General features: G+C 41.2%; 3 long non-coding RNA genes across 3 annotated transcripts; 1 reads left to right on the forward strand and 2 right to left on the reverse strand.

Annotated features, from left to right (window-relative positions):
• Nucleotides 1-43: 43 nt before the first annotated feature.
• LOC134203890 (uncharacterized) lies at nucleotides 44-2,252 on the reverse strand. Its single transcript, XR_009977731.1, has 3 exons — nucleotides 2,219-2,252; nucleotides 162-275; nucleotides 44-100 (listed from the first exon to the last, which is right to left on the reverse strand). It is a non-coding gene; the product is annotated as an uncharacterized LOC134203890 (long non-coding RNA).
• A 1,316-nt stretch (nucleotides 2,253-3,568) lies between these two features.
• On the forward strand, nucleotides 3,569-3,928 carry LOC134203885 (uncharacterized). Its single transcript, XR_009977728.1, has 2 exons — nucleotides 3,569-3,631; nucleotides 3,691-3,928. It is a non-coding gene; the product is annotated as an uncharacterized LOC134203885 (long non-coding RNA).
• Nucleotides 3,929-12,343: 8,415 nt separating this feature from the next.
• Nucleotides 12,344-13,485, reverse strand: LOC134203886 (uncharacterized). The gene is made up of 3 exons (XR_009977729.1): nucleotides 13,382-13,485; nucleotides 12,523-12,635; nucleotides 12,344-12,450 (listed from the first exon to the last, which is right to left on the reverse strand). It is a non-coding gene; the product is annotated as an uncharacterized LOC134203886 (long non-coding RNA).
• Between the last annotated feature and the right edge of the window lie 5,880 nt (nucleotides 13,486-19,365).

Below are 19,365 nucleotides of genomic sequence, written 5' to 3' on the forward strand. Positions count from 1 at the left end.
TCGGTATGCTGGTTGCATGTTATGGTGACATTGCGGAACCGCGCGCGTACGTCGATGGACAGCAGGTGGCTTCCGGTTTGGTGAGACGACATGGTTTTCCCTGTAATCGAGACAACAATCAAACAATCTATTGATAAAGAAAATCCGAGATGTGATCGTACCTGACACTCGGAACGAGGGCAATCATGTTGAAGACCATTTCGTTTCAGACATTCACAGTTGGCAATGAGTAGCCCTCCTCGTAGCTCACGACTCTTGCAACCTCTAGCGGGAACCTACAAAAGAGAAAATAGCAATTTTATCTGCGAATTATCAGAATTGTTGGAGGAAAGGCAAGGTACAAGGGTGGAATGGTGTCATCAAGAGAACTCCCACCATTACGCCCACCTTTGTACACTTACCTTTGCTCGTGTTGTTCCTATCGCGTTGACACCTAGCATCGTCGAGGCCACGAGGTCGCATGGAGAACAGGCGGTGCCTTGGTGAATCCGGTACCGTTGGAATGCAGCAATACTGCGTGGAGGGAGAATTTGCACCGTTTGGGGTTTCGGATGACACACCATGGTGGTGCATATTTCCTTAGGCTCGACGATGGTCCTTGGGGTGCACACGATTTTTGGATCCGGAACGATGCGCTTAGTAAAGAATTTTCGGATCCGGGACGACTCGCTTCGGTAGATGATGCAGGGTTCAACATAGCAGCGCGGCTGATAGATGATTTTGGGTTCCACAATCGTTTTAGTTCTGAGTACTACTGTCCACGACGTTCGGAAGCAGTTTATCAGCTTGCGCTGGGCGACCACTCGCGGAGGTTCTGGACGGTTGAGATCGTGGGCCACATTGCGCCGGGGGACATATAACTGGACATTGTGGCAGTTTAGATCATTCTGCGTACGTCTAGGAACGCACGGATCGCAGAGGCTCCCGGAGCATGGGAGGACAGGGACCCTTGGGTTTGGAAGGAGTGTAGGATATGTGGGTTGATTGTGCAGGCGATGTTACAAAAGATGATCTGCCTTCCGTTCCCCGAACTCCTGCTGTGACATACCAAAGATTCGCTTTCCTCCAGTACATTTCTTCATAGCGGATGTCCGGGATGTTCGGTTCCTTGCGACGCAGATTCCAGGAATGGTGTACTGTGTCAGTACTATCGAAGACAATCAAGGGACGCTTCCACCAGCACAGATAGGACGGGAACGGGGCGACTAACAATGATAGAACGATTATTTATACAGTGTTGAACCAAAGGTCATCTGTAACGCGTGTTTCGACAACTTGTAGTTGTTTGTGGAACAAGGTTTCATGATAAATAATTTTCTAGGTATAAATTATTTCATCTGCTTTTAAATGTACTAAATTTGGAAACACATTTTCAATATAAATAAAAAACAACAATCACCTACTTCCGTAATTCAGAACTTAGTTCTGAATGCAAATCGGAAGACTGGTGCTACTTTTTGCATCACAGTTTTGAGCTTTTAGAGAGTTCGATAAAATATCCTTGTTCCGTTACTAACTTCTTTCAACTAAATATTCACTACTGTAACTATAACTAGAATTACCAATCTATTTGTTTAGCCACCGCAATGAAGGGCGGATAAAATCTACGAAATAGTAACTTGATAAATGTTGTAACCTAATTTATACATTGACTTCAACAACATTTAGCCCCACATTTCAAATGATCTATAGATGACGAAATTTCCACGGGGTGGGTAGGGAACGATTTTACACTGCCAATCACAACCTCGTATGATGGGTAAAGTAACCTCAACTCCACCCCTTGCCAGTGCGCAAATCGTTTCAACACACAGACAAAAAAACAGAGACGACATTAGCCAAATACTAACACTATTTCAATCGCAATCGTAAAATAGTATCGATTTGCAATTCGTCTCAAAACTGATCAAACGATTCCACTCTCCTTGGCCGATTCCTTCCGGATGGTTCGTTAATGGTGGTGTAATATGTTGGGGACATTGATTTATGAGCGCTCCCGGAAGGGTTGCCAGGGTGGATGTTGCACAAAACATTTCGAACGAATCCTCGGTCATTGTGGGACCTGTGAGGATGAGTCGTAATGCCCCTTCCCGCTCGAGGCGAAGGAAGCTAATGATGGTGACGTAACACAGGTAACAGAAACGATAACGATGCTTGGTGCAACAGGAAGAGGAACAGTAGTGGTCACATTTATGACAGGGAAGCGATGACATCTTACGCAAGGATAGCAGGGATAACAGGGATCGCACGGGAGCAACACGGTCGCACATCTTTGATTGGCGTTGGTGTTTGCTTGCAGATCTGTAATAAGGTGGCGTGGAAAGGAAATTCCGTTGTTTGAATGTATTCTTTGTTCCTGATGCATGCACTGCTTGACGACAAAACTTCAGGTATATCGATTTTCTCGCACCGATGCCTTCAAATCCTCCTGCTTCAGTCGCGTGTAAATCTTGATATCCTTGATGATCCTACGCAGACCTACTCTTGCCTTCAATTAAATTATTTCTACCGTGTACACCAGAATTTTGATTCTTGATAAAGGGTCTTGATTTTGTTTTACACCAAGGTAAACTTTTCTATCCACTTTAAAATTTTTTTTCGATCTATCGCATTGAGCTCGAACTGGAATGAAGCTCGGGAGGTGGAAAATTTTCACATGACCGAGGAAAACTGTTATTTTCCGTCGCCATGGGTACCCGTGACTGCTTGAAAGCTAGGATAGGATGTGCCAAGTAGTCAGTAAAATCGTACCGATTTTCTGTCACAATCGTACCGGTTGCTGATTGGTTGAAAATGACAATCGATTACTTCGATTGGTGGCGGCGCGTTTTCGTAGGGCAGCATGTTGTTGTTTGGCCGTGTTGCAAGTTTGTAAAGTTGATGTTAAGCAAAATTCGTAAATGTTTAAGTTCCAATTTTTGGTAAAAATAAATTTATACTGAACTGCAAATGCCATATAAATTATTATCAAGGGTTGTAAAGGTTTAAAACTGTTCATTTTAAACATTATCATTCTACTTTCGGTCATTTTCAATCTCAAAATCATATTTTCATTAGCGAAAACTTATCTCTGTTAGTCTTTCACTTCTCTTACATAAACAATGGATGGAACGGAAAGAAAACATCAAGTTTTGATACATGATTGAGATTTTGTACCAAATTACTTTGGCTGCACTGGCGACCACCTCATCAGAGCAATTGACTAAAAACAACACGGCAGTCTGAATTGAGTTGTCATCCTATCTAGGAAAGCGCCGTTTCAAATTTACGCGCGCGTCGACCCTTCGCTGCTTGTTTCGAGCAGTCAAGCGTTGCTATTTTCCACGCTTTGCGTTAGAGTAGCGTTAGAGAGCTACCAGGCATTTGATATCTAGATGGCGGGTAAGTTGTCCAATTGCTAGTTTGAGGCTCGTTTCCAATGAAGCGTTCGCTGTTCATTTATGTATGGCGTGATGCCTACATGTTGGCGGAAGAAGTATGTACGCTAAAAATCAGAGTTTGTTTGACTCATAAAGCCTAGTACGCAGCTCTCAAGGAAAACGGTCAAGGAAAATTTGATCAAATTACCAAAGTAATTTTGTCAATCGATCAAGTAGGCAAAAAAATCATTATTTGTGCTGTCATCAAGCATGTAAGCAAAAGTAAATAATAGCTCCAACTTTGTTTTCCAAAAAAAATCATTTCTTTCAGCAATGTTGGACCAAAATCAATGGATGGACATGGACAAGCCAACGCTGGCCGCTCGTACCGACGTAGGTGTGCATCTGAAGATGTTCGCTGAATGAGCAATGACGTGAACGCCTGTCGTATTCGGTGATGTCTTGTCTTCATCGCCAAAATGTGAAGATTGTGAAGTATTCGTTTAGCTTCCAATGCAATGGTTAATAAACGCTTTGCCGAGATGTGCATCCGGTGATTTCTAACATGACACGTAGTGAATCAGTTCTCTTTTCAGTTCTCAGCTCTTTTTTTCATTCGCTAGCCACTGAAGGCATAATGGTTGAGTCTCAGAGCCAGCGTCTTCTCCGACCCGATAGGAATGCGTACACAGAACTAGGATGCCACTTCCTTCATATTTCTAGCTGTTTGCTGCATGTTATCTTGTCTAGCTGGTAACGTCTCGGTACCTGAAGGTGTTCCGTATTGATTCGAGTCGATCACCTGGTACGCCGAATTCCATTGTCGAATTGATTGTTCTCCACTTTCAAACTTCACTCTCTGAACATTCCACGGACTCTACACTACCGATGTCGGCTTGATCTTCTTTTTCCAATCCTATAATCTTCTGCAGACGGAATGATACTTCTATAGTACTGTTTGCTCAAAATGCAGTTCTAGCTGCTCGAATTCCGTTACATCCTGCTTTATTTTTTGTTGAGCCACTACATTTACTTTTTAATGGGTAAATTGAGATAGTATAGTATATATACTGTATAGTTCTCCCTCCCTGTTCATGCGTTCTTATTTGCTTCGAAAGGGGTTAGGCCACTGAATGGGGTTCGAAAAAAATATGTTTTGGCCTTAACCTTCCGGGACTCGTACCGTTGTAAAAAGTACAACAAATTTGAAGAAAGAACGCTTGCCGCTCACAAGAGCGGTGGGACTGTGTGAGTGATCCAGGACCATGCGAGTCCCGGAGGGTTAAATGATAGCGTAGGTCGTTTTCACTGGTCTATTTCATATTTTGACAGTGTATGAATACATTTGGAAATAGATAAAAAAGACCTCGACCAGCAAAAAAGGTCTTACAGTCTGAAGAATCCGGGACAATTGTTTTTTTTACCCGGGAACACCTTCTTCGCATTCTTTTGAGGCAAAAAACACGATATTCATTATTGGTCGGGGTTCAGCGAAACCGCACTAAGTGCCTTTTTGACTGACTTTCGATATTTTGTTCATAGAATGAAAACCGGAAGTAATTCATATCAATTCATTCGTACACTTGTTGTTGGCCTGCGGGCCGCACCTTTGTTTTGCTTTGACCGTTTCGTACGGAGTGAATTTAACACCAATGTCCGTTATATTACCCTCAGCTGATAGATATATTTAAAAACTTTTGGCTGAACCTCGACCAATTAGTCACGTTTTTCTTGTAAACGTGTTTTGAAGTCGGCCAGAAATAGAAGAGCTATATTTTTGATAAATTAATCTACTGGATCTGTTCAAAACTTGTTCTACAAACTTTTTTTTTTTTGAGAAAAACTAAGCCTCTGCGCGTACTGAAAATTAATCGACGCGTAATGAATAATTTTCAGCCAGCGGAGGGGGCGTGGCGAAGTCATCCCGTTGATAATCGGTGGCGTGGGTTGGCGTGAACTTATTTAATCCTCCAGAAGGCCTTCTAGGAATCCATCCAGAGATTCATTCATGAATTCTTCTCTTCTTGAAGAATGTATCCAGCAATCTTTCTCGATTATTCCAGGGATTTTTTTTCCAGATTTCTCCCCGGAATTGCTTAATGAAATCGCCCAGGAACTTTTCTGGAAGGAATTTTTCTGAAAGAGCAGTTTGCAGAAACAGTTTCTGGATAAACCTTGAGGAATTGCTGGGGAATTGGGAGCATTTCAGGAAGACTTTTCCCAGCAATAAATCCTGAAGGGGATTTTGGAGAAATTAGCTTGAGAAATTTTCGTGACGAAGTGACGTGGAGTTTTCGTGTAAATTTCCTAGACAACTTTCAGATACATTTTCGGGGGGATTCTTGGAGAAATTTCCGATGGAGTTGGTAAAGAAATTTTCGAAAGAGTTCCTGAAGAAATTTGTGGAGTAATACATTTCTTTAGGAATTTTCAATAGAATTCTTGAAGAAACTTTCAAGAAAGCGCTTTTTTGAAGTTCTGAGGAAATACTTGCAAGAAGGAATCTGAGTAAGATTTCTTGGTTCAATTCGCAATTGAATTTCCATAGGAGTTTATGGGAAAATTCCTGGAAAAATGTCCGGCAAATTTCCAGAAGAGCTCTTAGGGAAAATTTTGGAGGAACTTCCGGAGGAACTCTTGAAGGGACTTTCCAATCAGTTCCTGGAGGAACTTTCCGAGGAGTTCCTTGAAAATCTTCCGGAAGAATTTCTAGAGGAATTTCTGCAGGAAAATTCCTAGGAAATATTGGAAGAACTTTCTGCAAGAAGTTCTGGAGAAATTCCTGCAGGAACTTTTGGAGAAATTCCTAGAGGGATTTTTGAAAGAAGATCCGAAAGAATTCCTAATCGATCTCGAGAAGAGATTCCTAACAGAACATCCCGAGCAAATCCTGGAGGAACTTTCCGAAGTGTTTCTGGAAGATCCATCGCAAAATTTCTACAGGAACTTCCGGAGAAATTCCAGGTGAAACTTCCCTAGGAAATATTGGAGGAACTTACTGAGGAATTCGTGGAGGAACTTCGTGAGGAATTTCGAGAACAAATTCCGAAAGAGTTCCTGGTCGATCTCCATGAGGAATTCCTTAAGAAACTTGCCATGATAATTTCAGAGGAACTTCCCGAGCAATTTCTGGAAGAACTTCCAATTCCTGGAGGATCTAGCAGAATAATTTCTAGAGAAACTTCCGAAAAAACTCCTGGTGGATAATATGGAGGAACTTCCGTAAGAATTTGGAGGAGCTTCTGCGGAAATTCTTGAAGAAACTTCCAGAAAAATTCTTAAAGGAACTTCCGGAAGAAATCCTAATTTTTTTAGAAGAATTCGTCCGGAAGTTCCTCCTTGAATTCCACTGTAAGTTCCTTCAGGAATTCCTTCGGTTTTTCTTTCAGGGATTCCTCTAGCAGTTCCTTCAATAATTCCTCTGGAAGTTTCATCAGGAATTTCTCCGGAAGTTTCTTAAAGTATTCTTCCTGAAGTTCTTTGAAGAATTCCTCCGGAACTTCCTTCAAGGTTTACTCCGGAAGTTCTTTTAGAAATTCCTCCGGAGCTTCATCCAGCAATTCCTCTGGAAGTTCCATCGGGAATTCCTCCGGAAGTTCCTTCAAGAATTCCTCCAGAAGTACCTTCAAGAATTCCTCCGGAAGTTCCTTCAAGAATTCCTCCAGAAGTACCTTCAAAAATTCCTCCGGAAGTTCCTCCAAGAATTCCTCTGGAAATTCCTCCAGGAATACCTCCGCAAGTTCCTCCAGGAATACCTCCGCAAGTTCCTCCAGGAATTCCTCCAGAAGTTCTTCCAAGAATTCCGCCGGAAGTTCTTCCAAGAATTCCGCCGGAAGTTCTTTCAAGAATTCCGCCGGAAGTTCCTTCAGGAATTCCTCCGGAAATTCCTCCAGGAGTCCCTCCGGAAGTTCCTCCAGCAATTCCTCCGGAAGTTCCTCCAGGAATTCCTGCGGAAGTTCCTCCAGGAATTCCTCCGGAAGTTCCTCCAGGAATTCCTCTGGAAGTTCCTCCAGGAATTCCTCCGGAAGTTCCTCCAGGAATTCCTCCGGAAGTTCCTCCAGGAATTCCTCCGGAAGCTCCTCCAGGAATTCCTCCAGGCTCCTCCAGGAATTCCTCCGAAGCTCCTCCAGGAATTCCTCCGGAAGTTCCTCCAGGAATTCCTCCGGAAGTTCCTCCAGGAATTCATCCGGAAGTTCCTCCAGGAATTCCTCCGGAAGTTCCTCCAGGAATTCCTCCGGAAGTTCCTCCAAGAATTCCGCCGGAAGTTCTTTCAAGAATTCCGCCGGAAGTTCCTTCAGGAATTCCTCCGGAAATTCCTCCAGGAGTCCCTCCGGAAGTTCCTCCAGCAATTCCTCCGGAAGTTCCTCCAGGAATTCCTGCGGAAGTTCCTCCAGCAATTCCTCCGGAAGTTCCTCCAGGAATTCCTGCGGAAGTTCCTCCAGGAATTCCTGCGGAAGTTCCTCCAGGAATTCCTCCGGAAGTTCCTCCAGGAATTCCTCCGGAAGTTCCTCCAGGAATTCCTCCGGAAGTTCCTCCAGGAACTCCTCCGGAAGTTCCTCCAGGAACTCCTCCGGAAGTTCCTCCAGGAATTTCTCCGGAAGTTCCTCCAGGAATTCCTCCGGAAGTTCCTCCGTGAATTCCTCCGGAAGTTCCTCCGGGAATTCCTCCGGAAGTTCCTCCGGGAATCCCTCCGGAAGTCCTAAAGGAACTGCCGGGGAAAGTCTTAAAGGAACTTCCGGAGAGAATCCTAAAAGAACTTACGGAAGAAGTTCTAAAAGAACTTCCGGAAAAAGTTCTAAAAAAACTTCCGGAAGAAGTTCTTATAGAACTTCCGGAGGAATTCCTAAAGAAACTTCCGGATAAATTTCTAGAGCAACATCCGGAGTAATTCCTAGAGGAACTTCCGGAGGAATTCACAGAGGAACTTCCGGAGGAATTCCTAGAGGAACTTCCGGAGGAATTCCTAGAGGAACTTCCGGAGAAATTCCTAGAAGAACTTCCGGAGGAATTCCTAGAGGAACTTCCGGAGGAATTCCTAAAGGAACTTCCGGAAGAATTCCTTGAGGAACTTCCGGAGGAAGCCCTTAAAGAACTTCCAAAGAAAGCCTTAAAATAACATCCGGAGAAAGCCCTAAAGAAATTTCCTGAGGAATTCCCAAAGGAACTTCCGGAGTAATTCCTAAAGGATCTTTCGGAGTAATTCTTAGAGTAACTTCCAAAGAAGCTTATGGAGGAATTCTTAGAGGAACTTCCGGAGGAATTCCCAAAGGAACTTCCAGAGGAATTCTGAAAAGAACATCCGGAGAAATACCTAAAGTAACTTCTGGATAAATTCCTGAAGGAACCTCCGGAAGAATTCGTAAAGGAACTTTCGAAAGAATCCTTAGAGGAACTTTCAGAGGAATTCCTAGAGAAACTTGCGGAGGAATTCTTAGAGAAACTTCCGAGGGTTTCCTTAAGGAACTTTCGGCGAAAACCCTAAAAGAACTTCCGGATGAAATTCTGTAGGAACTTCCGGAGGAATTTCTAAAAGAGCTTTCGTAGGAATTTCTGAAGGAATTGATGTAGTAACTTCCGGATAAATTTCTGAGGAAACTTACGGATGAATGACTAATGGAACTTCTGAAAAAAATCTAGGAGGAGCATCCGGAGGAATTTCAGGATTATTCTCTGAAGGAACTTTCGAGGGAATCACTGAAGGATCTTCCATAAATAAAAATCCTGAGGGATCTTTCCGAGAAATTCCTAAAGGAACTTCCCGAGAAACTTCTGAAGGAATTTCGAGAGGAAACCCTGAAGGGGCTCAAGAGGAATCCCTGAAGAAACTAAGTAAGATGCTCGCATTTGATGTTGAGCAAAAGCTTAAAGAGTCCGTTGATCGATTGATACCAAAATCGTTTAAAAAATGGCTGAGTTATTAGCTCATACATTCCCGGCTTGCTTCCATGACGATCACAATTTTGAATTAAGTTAGAACGACCACCAAGATGTCGGAGGAAAGTTCTTTTGTCAACTTGTGTGGAAAAACTCGATGCCAAATGGAACATAATATAGAAAAAGAATGGCTAAATCGAGTAAAAGCTCGAGTCATTTAGTATACTAAATGCAGCTTCATTGACTCGGGCATTAACTTGATTTAGCCATTCTTTTTTTATATTATGTTCCATTTGGCATCAAGTTTTTCCACACAAGAACAGCTATTAAGTGGAGGCAGAGCTCCAGATTACGTTATATATGGCAACAACGAAAAGTATAATGAACATCTCTCAATTATTTGATAATATTACATATATGATACAATTTTATTGATTGGAAATAATAAAACTATGTTTCCAAAACAGAAAAAAAGAGCGGCAACATAAAACTAAAAAAGTCTATAGTGTACACTTTTCCCGATTAATAATGCGAACACTTACAAGCACTTGGCTGTCCTCATGAGAACTCACATATCAAGCTCTATCTAGCAGTCACTTAGAATTCTAATGAATGCAATGTCAAATAATCTATCAATTAACAATTCCCATTCATTCAACTTTATACTCTTTTTTGTAGAAAAAAAATCTTGAATTTAGAAAGGATTTTTAAAGATTTTTGTTCGTTTGAATATTAGTTGTTTTTGACCTTTCGAAGGGGTAACGGCCTTATATGGTGATAATAATTAAAAATTTGGCAGGGTAAATGTTGCGCATGGCATATCATTGGTACTTCGTGTAATTGAGACATTTAATCAGACCCTATTGAGCGGTTCTTCGGCTCCTGCCAAGAAAATTCTATCCCTATATCTCCATGGGGTCGATCAGATAAAGAGCTTTGGTGGAAACTTTGAAATTTTTTGGATGCGCAACTTCTCGGATCATATTTACAACAGCGTCTGTATGCCTCGTTATGGGCGGTTTAACAACGCCCAAGTGTCTTTGAGTAACCCTAAGCAAAAGTGAAATATAGGTTTTGGTGTCAAGCCCTGCAAGATAACCTTAGAAGAAATAAACAAAAAATAATCTAAACTTTCGAATACAATTAGGAACAATCGACAAAATCCACAGTAGCTATTGGATGGTCGGTACAAGGAACTACACATCTATTCGTCGAAAGCACACACTAATTGCCATAATTGCATTGAAAAACCGCGGATTTGATATCGTAGCACTGCAGGAGGTGTATTGGATGGGATCAACGGGAACAGCTTTCATAGTTCATCAAAATCATCATAGGATATTCAATCGCTCAGGTTGGCCAGCTTGAAGAGATGAGTCCGACCATTGAAAAGTTTAGCGCCCAATGCCTGACGAACGTAAACTGCTTGCAACTGATTGATTTCATTATTTTCAAGAACGTGGCCATTCGTAGCACCTACTTCCTTCCGCTAACAGCTGGAAAAACATAGATCTGTAATTAATCGCGATTAGTTAAACTATTTAAAAAAAAACAAAAACAATGTGGAGAACTTATAACCAAACGTCACTTTACTTGCGGAATAATGCATCGGTGCATTATTTCGCAAGGGTAGACGTAAGTCTGTATTTTATTTACTGCAATACGCCTGCTATTGCTAAATTATTTGATTTCCTTGTTAGCTCCGTACTATTCAAGGAACATCAGCAGCAGAATCATTCCTTGACCGCTACTTGTTCTATCTATTTGCACAGTACTTTAGAAGTCCATACCACCCTTAACGATGGTGATTCGGCGAGGCACTACGCACCGTGATTTTATTATCAGGCTACAGTATTTGGAGATGCGGACTTCGGGTTTTAGTTGTTTGACGTAGCTAAGGATGTCTGATTTTTTCAATAAATCAATTTTTTTTCCTGCTATTCCACTGATCCGATTAATCGACTGCAACTAATCGATTAATAGACAAAATCGATTATTTTGAAAATATTTGAAAACTTTAAAGCACTTTAAAGTTAGTTGCCATTCGACATTGTTTTTGCATTAATAGATTGACTAACTTTATTTTAAACAATTCAAGAGTTTCTCAGAACCTTACCTCAAGATTACGAAAATCATATCTGAACAGAAAGTTCTTCCCCTGCTTTAAATATAAGTGACAAGAACTTCTTGTGACAGTTTCCTTCCTATAGATAGAACATGCATTTTTTATGTCAAAGATCATATTTGTTGCTAAGTAACATAGCATTTTATTGGTTGAAGTTCAGTAGAAATTTTTAAAGGAGAACGTGTCGAACCAGAATCAGTGTTGATAAAATCATTCAAAGATCTCAATAATAGCCACAGTTTTTTTTCACGCCTAATCGCATCGTAAACTCATTTCGCTTCAAAAAACGTTTACGCAACACAGATTTTGTTTCGTTTTTCCTAGAAACTTAGTAGTGAATTAAATATCATAACAGGTTCCCACTCGACATGTTATTTTGTAATTGACCCTTCCCGTCAAAAATTGTCTCTCTTTTTATTGTCTCAGTCGATTCTTTGGCTTATTTAGGGTCAACTAACTTGATTTGACCCCCTAGAGATTTTGAATCCTTTTGGTGACATTTTCTTGAATTTTGACAAAAAAGACCAATGCCGTTGCTGATTCCACTGGTTTCAAAAGAATAATGTTGATCTGCATTTGTTTAACTACCCGGATAAAAAATATCATTAAAATATCATAAATTTTATTGTTACAACACCATTTAAAACACTTTTTTACCATTGAATATAATGGAATTTTGACAATAAAATCACATGAGAAATAATGGTTTTCCACGATAAAATTAATGGTAAATGGGACTTTTACAATTAAAAAGGGGGATTGATATGTATCTTTACAATAAAAAATCGAAAAATTTCCATACAAAATTCGGAGCAAAACAATTGATTTTAAGGTTCTTCAATGGGATGATTTCGAGCGACAAAACTATAGAAAACTTTGTGTTTTAAATGTTTTCAATTACAGTTTCTATTGTTTTACAATATAAATACAACAGGATTTAGAATACATTATACTCCAATATTACAATAAAAATACAATACAATTAATTGTTTTACAATTTTTTTTATTTTAAAATTAATTTTAATTCAGTTAAAACTTGATTTTAACTCATTTTAACTCGCATTGCTGTTACTTGGCTACGGGTGCATAAACCTGTGAAAAATGTAAATTATTAAAGAATGTCAGTTTTATTAGAAGTACGTCGAGAAGAAAAGAAAAAATTACCTGCATCAGTTCTTATTAGATCCCGTTGGTAAGATTGGCCAATGGTAGCCACTGAACAATCTTGAATCAGTGAACAGCAAGCAGCAGTATTTTATTTATCATAAGCTTCATTTCTGTAAAGGAACAAGGATACATGTTACCAGGTATGTCATCAGGTATTATGAAGATAAATTTTTCATTTATCTCTACGCGACGCCCCGCGAAAATTGTACGCAAGGGAATAACAATCAAAAATAAGGAGCTGTCAAATCGTATGGACGCTTCGCTTCGCATCGCACTTCACGTCTACTCTGGCCGCACCCTACGGCTTTGGTCCGATTCGTGAATCAAAATCGAATTAAACTTAAAACTGACAGTTCAAAAATTTCCAAATAACCTTGCTCGCAGAGCAAGATTACTTTTGACAGATATTGAATCATTTTTGATAGATGTTTTGTTGGTCTTGCTGGGTAGCACCAGCCATTCTTATGAGCGGGGGATTTAATAATTTCCGAACTGTCATTTTTAAGTTTAATTCGATTTTAATTCACGAATCGGACCAAAGCCTAAGATTACGATTAGCGGTGGTGAGTATAAACCGTTTGTCAGCGCAGTATCATTACATTGACACTTTATCGGTCGCTACCAAACGCGCTGCTAAAACAGTAGCGTAGCTGACATGTGACCAAATTTAACAGCGCTGCTATTTGATGAACTATCAAACGTCGAACGTCACCGGTACGGAATGCAGCCACCAATATGATAACCGAAAGTAGTGACCGATGCGAAAAAGAGTGACTAATCTAAAATGACAGCACTGATCAAAATACTCGCTCCCAGTAATGATGCTCTAACGCGCACTACCACTTTAAATACTTACCATGGTACAGAAGCCGTATAGTGATCCACCGCTTGCCCAGCAGCAGAAACTGTAAAGAAAAAGACACTTTTTGCACCATACAGTTTCATTATTTTCATCTCTTCACTTATTATAAACAAAACTGTACACGCTCAAATGAATTCAGCCATTCTCCGAGTAAAATGATAAGCAAAAGTTTTTGTTCCCTTTCATTTTTTTGAATTAAATTTTTTATTGCATAATATTTCTAGACCTGCAATATGAAAATATATACTTGAGAATCGGTATAACATTTTTATTCAATTAATAAGCAAAGCTATTGTAATTTTATTGTTTTCATTTGTTATTTCATCAATATAATAAATCCATGAAATATTCCAAAATTATATTAATACAATTACATTAGACGGATTTCCAGATCATCTATACTTTATCACCGAAGACTTTTAAAATTTGTTTAGTTTTTGGATGAGCAATACTAAACATAAGCGAACAATAAAAATATAATAGAAAGAATCAGTAACATTTAAATATATTGTTATTTTAATGGACGTACAATAGAGATCTTTTACAACCGTGAACATTTTACAATAAGCGTACAATAGTTTGTATTGTTTGCCACACAATCTATTGTATTTCAATGGGTTATGTCATACAAGTTACTGTAAATTTTTATCCGGGTAGTTTGCGGTGCAAAAATAATGATAGGGACACGGCAGGTATTTCCGTCCATCGTCATAGGGGCTAAAACCAACGAAAGCAACGTTCATTTGCTAGAACTCCACTATAGCAGAACGTTTTTCCTGAGCTTACGATTTGGTACGTATGAATTTTACCAAAAAGCGTCTCTTTTATTGGTTTTCGAGACTATGACGAACAGACGAAAATACCTGCCGTGTCCCTATTTAGATGAAATTTTCATCAAATGAGTTTGGGCAAGAAGGCAAGTGTTACAATGCGTTACGCTTTAAATCATACATCGCTGAAAATCTCAAAATGCATACAATAAGTTCATGTCGAAATTTATAAGTTTTTAATGTCCAAGTCGGGTGTAAGCATATGCGGTATTTCGAAAAATTTCGTTTCAGGTGGTTCGAAACGAAATTCCGCGGAATTTCGCGGAATTTGAGCATCGCAAAATCTGATTTCTTCATTTCGTTTCGTTTCGTAATATTACAAAAATTTCGCTAGAAAAACTAGCTTCTAACGAAATTTAACGGAATTCCGCGGAATTTCGAAACAAATTTAAACTTAAACCATACTTCATATTATCAAAAATTTTGGCTGCGCCGCTGAACTAAACCATAAAACTATTTTCAAAACTTTAGTTATACAATTTTTTCTATTAACGCTCACTTCTTCTTCTTCAATGGTTCTACATCCCAACTGGAATTGATCTACTTGACTTAGTATTCTTTAAGTACTTCCTCAGTTATTAATTGAAAACTTTTCTATGTCCACCATTGCATGAGTAGGTATCTTGTTTTTTTTTCTTGCTAAGCAATGGAGGGGGAATCTGCTCAACAGACATCCTGGGTTGGACGTCCAGGGAGTGCGGGGTTAGGGACCATCAGCAAACGAGAGAGGACTACATCCCCGACCCGCTAAACCGTTTCCATTGCCGCCAAGCCCATCGTCCCTTCGGTACAACCAGAAAGTAATGCTTCAAAGAAGGGCCAGTGCACAACGCACCTTCGAGGTTGGCTGCATGTACTTGCAGCACCAAACATCGTGACTCGCTTTTTTAGAAGAAGACCATGTTATCGTGCAAGCGCATTGCCGGCTTTCCAGGTGGCCTTACCACCCCCTATGTCCTCGGAAGGTGGGAAAGATCGACTTCACGCCTGCTTCGTGCACCCTAAATTGACCTCTCTGCGATATGGCCAGTTCGTCAACACACAGAGGGAATTGTCGATGAGGTGCCTACGCCTTCCCCAGCCTTGACGAGGACCCCTTTCCGTCCTCGGGCTCGGAACCCGCCCGGTTGACCGACGCCGCGAAAGTGACGATACCATGTTGTTCTTCGCGCGGCCACTTGTTCGATAAAAGGATCGAGTTCGACCACAGGGCCGGTATGACCCATGAAGCCGACTCCGAGTCCTTGGACTACCTCTTATTTGCGCCTGAACTAGCCATTCCTCGAGTCCACGCGCCACCTCCTGTGTAGCTCCGAGACGCTTTGGACAATAGCCGATAAAACAGCGTTCCAGCCAACTTCATCTTTACACATCCTCCGGACTAGGTTGTCTATCTAGCCTTAGAGGAACTGTCCCACGCACGCTGCCATTTGACCATTGAGGCCAACCAGACAGTCCTACGGATGCCTCTCGTGCCGCGCATTTATAAACACTCTATGTCTTCATCGATAACGATGCCAATAGGCATCATACCGGTGATGACGCAAAGTGCATCATGCGACACGGTACGGTACGCGCTCGCAAATCTTAGGCACATGAGCCTATACGTACTTTCTAACTTCGTTCTGTAGCAGTTAATACGCAGGGCCGTGCCCCAAGCTGGCCCCCCATACCTCAGTATGGACAGAGCGACACTAGCCAGAAGCTTTCGCTTGCTGGCATAAACCGCAGAGCTATTGGACATCATCCGGGACAATGCCACTATAGCTGTGGAGGCACGCTTGCAGCCGTAATTAACGTGGCTACCAAAGGTGAGTTTATTGTCGATCATTATCCCCAAGAGTTTGATGGAGCGTTCAGAGCTGACCGCGCAGTTGCCTGCCCTTATCACCGCTCGTTGCTCCGACTTTCGGTTGTTAACAACAACCACCTCAGTCTTGTGGTGAGCCAGTTCTAATTTCCTGGAACTCATCCACTCCTCTTGGTCTATATGCCGATGGATCCTCCGGTGGTTTTTCCGTTTTTAGCAATAGGACCAAGCTCTGCCTTTTCCATGCTGCAGTGAAGACTCCCTCGTCCAGGAATCTCTGCATGACAAATCTGAACATCTCGGGAGCCTCAGCAATGGCCGCTTTGATGGCCAGGTTCGGAATACCATCCGGTCCTGGCGCCTTACCTACACTAAGGGACTGTGCCATCCCCACAAGTTCCGCCACAGTTACTCTTCCCTCGTCGGCCACCCTCACGCTTGGCAGCTCCACAAAATTAGGCCAGGGACTTGTGTCATGACGTGGGAAAAGCCCCGCGATGATCCTCTCAGCATCTCTGGAGACCGCTCTGTAGGGGCCATCGCCCCACGTGTCTTGGCCATTACGACCCTATAGGCGTCACCCCATGGATTCGCGTTGGCACTTTGACACAGGCCCTCGAAGCAGGTTTTTTGCTTGATCTTATCTCAGTCTTCAGAGCGGCTCTAGCAGCCACGAACGCCACCCGTCGTTCAACACGCTCCTCTTCTGTGCGTGCTCGCTGCATCCGCCTCCGTGCCCGTAGGTAGGCGCGGCGCAGGTTCGCAATTGCTTGAGTCCACCAGTAAGCCGGTGGCCTCCCATTCCTAGGGTTGACTATCGTTACCAGCTGCTCGCCGCTCAGACCGAGAGTATTGTGCTAGCGGCGGAGCGCTTCCTTTAACACCTCGTCGTCGAAGTACGATGTCTTCCACATACGAGGGCTAGACCTCGCTCCTTCTTCCGTCCGCTGAATGCTGGTCGTATAGTAGTTACTGTAGCGAACCGCCAGGTGGTCGCTGTGAGTGTAGCCATCATCTACCCTCCAGTTTGAACTACTTGTTCACCCGGGCTCTAGAACGTAACGAATGTATCTTGTGTGGCAAGACATCTTTGACCAGACCGAGAATCGAGCTCGCCATCTCCGGATTGGCAATCCTACGCCTTTGCTCGCATAGCTATCTGAGATACTTACTACATAGCCCCGTTCTGAGTCGACAAATACGTAATTAGTTTTCTTCTATAAAGCATCCTCAGTATTTTGTGATCCGTCATATTTTTTTTTTAACCTTTACTTCTGTATTGAGTTGTGAAGTTTTGATTTTGGAAAAGCAAGCAAAATGTAGTGGCAACTAAAGTGCGGGCTCTGCATTCATAGAAGTTACCAGGCAGAGCACTGATCCCTATGTTTGCTGGAATCTATTTCGACACCTAACGGAATACATCCGTTACTAGAATCGGAATCCATCTAGCAGTGAAACAGTTTCCGGGATTATTTGCTAATGGTAAAAATTCCTATGCAAATTCTCCATCCATCACTCATCAGCCGGAGTTCTTTGAATAAAAATCCAAATTGGCCAATGAACTCAGCTCATTTTCATCGATTGTGGAAAGCGGACTCTACCCTTCGTACACAAGTTGCTCAAGACAATACCATCAAAAGAGTTGACGCAGTTCGACAGGATGATCCAGCAGATCTATTTCATTCACGTGGGTTACATTGTGGATGTTTCTGAATCTACGGTGACGGGCAATTGGATCTAGGTATGAGGATTCCCCGTGAACGAACTGACGAGCCTGAGCGATGGGAGCAACAGTATAAACGGAAATATTTCAAAGGTTTGATACAGGGAAGATATGGCTAGATGCAAACTTCACGACTTCGGTAAGCTCGATCCTTTTCTAAATTATATTTATCCATACACACCTACATAATTTTTAAACACATTAATCATACGTCAAAAAATGGATCGATACAGGTTCATTGTGTCGTGTACAATAATAATAACCTGAGAAGCGTCGGTGATAATTGAAATTTAGTCTAACTTGCATTTATTTAGCTACTAGCTTTATGTACCCGGCCTTGCTCGGAGTTGCCAGTTTAATTCGCAGTTTTTTTCACCATCGGAATTGGAATAGGTCAAAAGGATAATTGTGTTTTCTTATTGATATTTCATCATTTGATTAAAAGAAGGTAGATTACATTTGAAAACATTGACTGATTTTGAAAATGGGATCAAACCCAAAATCGCTTTATTCCGGGCAAACGTCTATTTCTAAAGAAGGAAAAACATACACCGATGCCTTATTCCGGAAAAACGTCTATTTTAAAGAAATGATCACATTTACCGTCCAGAAGGAAACACTTTAATCATTGCTTTTCTCTGGGCAAACCATGATTTCGATGAAGTGTTGAGTTGATCGATCCCTGTCATCTTCGCCTTCTTAAGAAAAAGAATGTTTGTTCCAAATTTGGTTGAAATCGGGCAAGGGGTACAGAAGTTATGCTGGAACATTGGATCATTGCATACCTTGCTTTTATTTATTAATCTTGAATCATTATCATATAATTATCATACCTTTTAAAATTTGGAATAAAGGTTACTCGATTATGGATCACTATGCAATTTGATCATTCATAATCATCAATCATTAATCATATCGATCGTTAATCATTAACCATACACATAGTGTGTCAACATTTAATCACGATCGGTAATCGTTAATCATAATCCAACGGTTTTTTTCATCTATTATTCATAATCGTTAATTATTGTCAAAAATGAATTTAATCATTAATCATTATCAGTCATCATTTTCAAAAAATTATAATTCATTAATCATAATCTTTAATCATAGAGTTGAATGATTTAATCATTTAATCTGCTTAGAATTGGTCCTGGGGGTCAGGAGTTACACTGAATTGCCCGTTTTCTAAAGACAACCGCTTTCCCTTTACCCTTCCTCTTTTCTCAACGGCCATTTCACCCCCTTTGTTATCTTCTCCTAGGGATAGAAAATGTGTGTACCAAATTTGGTTGAAATCGGTACAGGGGTTCAGAAGTTACACTAAATTGCCCGTTTTCTGAACAATACCCCTCCCTTCAGACCCCTACCCCCCTTATCCAAATTTCCCTCCCGTACGATCGGCTCCTCATAGTGAATATGTGTACAAAATTTGATTGAAATCGGTCCTGGGGTTGGGAGTTACACTGAGTTGCTCGTTTTCCAAAGACAACACCTCCCCTATACCCTCCTTTTTCCAATGACCATCCCATCCCCTTTGTTATCTTTTTCCTTATGATGTAGAATGTGTGTACCAAATTTGGTTGAAATCGGTACAGGGGTTCATGATTTACTT

Source organism: Armigeres subalbatus, unplaced genomic scaffold (assembly GCF_024139115.2).
Source record: "Armigeres subalbatus isolate Guangzhou_Male unplaced genomic scaffold, GZ_Asu_2 Contig286, whole genome shotgun sequence".
NCBI lineage: Eukaryota > Metazoa > Arthropoda > Insecta > Diptera > Culicidae > Armigeres > Armigeres subalbatus.